Here is a 4,000-nt window from a genome sequence, read left to right on the forward strand (position 1 = left end):
CAAAATGCATCCATGGGATGTCATTAAAAGGCAAAAAGGTGGGAAGCTTATGATTTCCTTTATTATTATTAATTACAATTTAATTTTAAGGTTATATTTAATTTAAATATTAAATTGGTGTGCATGATTTGTTGTTTATAAGATTTGATCAGAGATCCTTAAAACTTGATCAGAGATCGCAGGTAGATTTGAGTTCACCATCACTGAATTACATTTTATTAATGAATATAATAAAAAGTCTATATTGACTAGGATTATAAATATAATGTTGTTTTAAAAGTCTATATCTACCATATATATTTTTAGTTTTATATATAATTGAAATAAGATTATAAATATAATGCTGTTTTTTATTTTATTGTTATTATTTAAAATTGAATGAGAAAATTTTATTATAATTTAAATATATTTGATTTTTTATTTATTAAATATTGATATTGATATTGATATTATAAATTAATTAATTATTATTATTATTTTATTATTATTAATTAATTATTATTATTATTATTATTTAGCTTTGTAGAAGGGGTTAGAGTTGGCTATATCAAGAAAAAATTAGTAGTTAATGGTATTCAAAGACCCCATGATAGTCATTCAACAAGTATTTAAGCTCAAAGGGAACTCCAACCAGGTTCAATCCCTAATTCTGCAAAGAATAAGAAGACAAATACGAAAATTTGAGTCAATTAAGTTGTATCATGTCAATAGGCATCTAAATTCAAAAGAAGACGCCTTAGCAAATAAGGGAATATACTTGGAACAAAGAATATTGGCTTAGGATGAATGCATTGGTGTTTATAATCCTCTACCATGAAAAAAAAATCAAAGGTCAGGAAATTGGTGCATTGATCAGATCAAAATGTAAAGGTGGGGGAATAAAAAACCGTGTGGAATGATGTCCTCACGCCGGCCCACGTTCAAGTCTTGTAAACCCCTAGAAGCATTCCCCAATAGAATGACGACTCCTCATCACCACCAAGATCTGGGCCCATGTAATCATTTAACTCAAAAGTATGGTTATAAATGTGGTATGAGATAGATGGAAGATCATGCACATCTATAGTAAATGTGGGAGGGAGCAAATGAATGTCATCTCCATTAGTGAGGAGAAGCAATCACGCTCAAGGTTTGGAGTTTTAATGGCGTAGGTAGAGAATTGCAGGGATATTAATCAGGTAACAAATTTCACGTTAGTAGAGTGTACATGATAGGACAGTGCATTGAAGATGGCAAACAAATCCATGGCTTGGTGGGGGCAGGTATGCCTAGTGAAGAAGTTTATAAGGCATGATTGGACTCCATTCTTCACATGGAAGTTTGAGTTTGGAAACCAAGGCTATCAGAAATAAAGAGGGTTGTTTCTCGGGTGAGGACATGGAGGTGCCGCTTGTCTCGGAGAATCAGGAAATAAGTTTTCAGCTAGATTACCTCTCTACAATGATAGAACATATTTTTTCTTTGCTAAATAGGTAGGGGGAAATAGTGGTCGTGGAGGTTCAAGCCTAGTTGCTACTTCTGAGTCAAAATAATGGCCCGCTCTAGACTAATATTGATAGACTGCAAGTGAAAATTGATCTATTGGATAAGTATCTTGCAAAAATTGAATCGTTGAGGAGGAAAGGTGTAGAAGAAGTCAACTCGGGTGAGGATAGGAGGGAGTTTTTTGATGTGAACCAACTCGCAGCTTCAAAAATGCCAAAGAAAGACACTGAGGTGATAGAAGAGACCCAGGTCCCTGCTCTAGTGTAGTTAAGGCAAGTTGTTGAGGAAATTGTTGAAGTTAACCCTTGTTACACTAAAAAATGTCACCTTGACTACTTACAGTTAGTATGGCTCAAATCAACAGTCATGCTACCCTCTTAGGCAAGTCTCATGCCTCTGTTATCCATCTCAAACTCAAAGAAGAGAGAAAGTCTTGTAAAAACTATGTTTATCTCTGGGGTCGCAGGTTCTCTCTAGCCTTACCTGCGGGGACGCTGACCATGTTCACAAAATCCGCGTCCATGGACGCTCTGTATGTTAAGGGACAGGTGCGTCCCTCTGTAAAAGGCAAAATGCGCGAGTTTTATCTTGAAAAAGTTACTTGTGGTTACTTCTAGAACATTCTAGAGGTCGGTTTGATGAAATGGATGCGCCTCCAGTTGGTTCATGTATCTCTATTAAGGGGGAACTTATCCCATCAATAAGGGAGCTATCCCACCCATAGAGGGGGATGATCCCATTGATAGTGGACCTGAATAACCTCTTTACAGCACTATAAATAAAGGCATTGAGCCAGAAGGAGAAGAGGTTGGAGCTATACATTTTCTTTGGGTAAATGCTGCAGGATTTAGGTCTTCCATTAGAGCCTTTGTGAGGAGAGATTGTCTTCACTTGATTCTACTTGGGAGAGGGTGAGCTTTGTCAAAGTAGAGGAAAACCCTTGATGGACCCTGGGAGGAACTTGCACAACACCAAGGCCAGGTTGTAAGAGTTTCTTTGTTTCGTTATTAATACAAACTGGTTTATTTTTCTCAATAGCTTGTGTTAATGAGTTATTTCATGTGTTCCTTGGTCTGCATGTTGAATATATGTTTTATTATATGAAATGCAAGTGCTTGGTAATTGTTTGATTGTTTGTGGTTGCAGGAATTGACTTGAAGGAGGAGCTCATCCGGATCGTCAAGAACGGACTTCAACAACAGCGTTTTGGAATAAGGTAAGCCTAAACACTTGTAGTTTTCATGTTGTAAAAGGTGTATTTAGAGAAAGATCACTCCATTTTGTCTTGTTTGTCATTAGAATGTCTTAGACTTCTAGGAAGGTCAGTCGTGTCCACACCCTTGACAGATTCCGTGTGACAAATTGGCGACTCCGCTGGGGAATCCATCAATGAGAGAGTCTTTTCCTTTATATGAACTTTGCTTTGAGAAAATCGTTTTTATTTTCTGGTTTTTGACTGTGAGAATTAGTATTTGGGTGGCTTAGCTTTAAATTTAGTTAGATTTGGTTTTTCTTCATTTTTCCCGAAGGACGCACCCTCTTAGTACTGCACAGTGCGTCTTTGGACGCGCTGTTGCCGTCTGCACAGAGCGGGGCCGCACCTGTGACAACGGGTTGCCTGCGTCTTCCTGTAAAACTTAAGAAAATTCCATTTTTGCTTCAAATTACTTTTAGATTTTGTTTTTCCTTAGTGTTTTCTGCCCAGATCCTTTAGTACCCTGTCAAGAATTTTCACCTGAACTTGTTTTGTGAGCTTTGAGTGTTTTAGTGGTTTTCAACGAAGTTTCGACCTAGGGTTTGATTTTTGGAAAGGCTTTGTAGTGACTTTGATAGTAGAAAGTTGTCCAGCCTTAGATCTCTCTGGTTAGTCAACCTTCTTAGAAGTCGGGCCTGTCGTAAAGTCTCCTTTTGTGAGCAACTTGCCATTTGAGTTGTTTTGGGTCAAATTTCGAATTACTTGTTTATAAAGTATTGATTTCCATTTTACAAAAAGAACAAAAAGATTAGAGTTTTGTTTTGGCTAGTTTTTGATTCTGCAATAAGCTAGTCCTTGATTTGATTGTGATCAAGTAAAACACCTTAGAAATAATCATTGTTAGTTTTGGCCTCGTTAAGATTGCTTAGAGTAAATTTGCCTTTAGTTTGCTTATGAGTGCATTTTCATAGATTTTAAGAGTTGTTAAGATTGATTTTTTGGTTACATTAGATTTACTTGCTTTATTAAAAGAAAAATACAAAAACATCTTCTTAAAAAGTCTTGTTTCAAGTAGCTTTTTGTTTTCAAAAGAAGAAAAGAGTTTTTTCGTGTATGTAAAGAGAAGTTATGTTTTTATGCTTGGAAAAGAAACACGAATTGTTTCTTTGATTGTCTTCAATTAAGAAGTTGCTTTTACAAAGATTGCATTCTCTCAACTTTTTAGTTAAGCAATTCATCGAAAAAGTAAAGTAGTGGATAAATCATTCTAGGTGCATTTTGTAGTGGTTTCGAGTCGAGTCAACACACCACTGGTTTCAC

The sequence above is a fragment of the Pinus tabuliformis genome, chromosome 8, assembly GCF_031772625.1.
Source record: "Pinus tabuliformis cultivar Carrire ecotype Pingquan chromosome 8, CPIR1, whole genome shotgun sequence".
In the NCBI taxonomy this organism is placed as follows: domain Eukaryota; kingdom Viridiplantae; phylum Streptophyta; class Pinopsida; order Pinales; family Pinaceae; genus Pinus; species Pinus tabuliformis.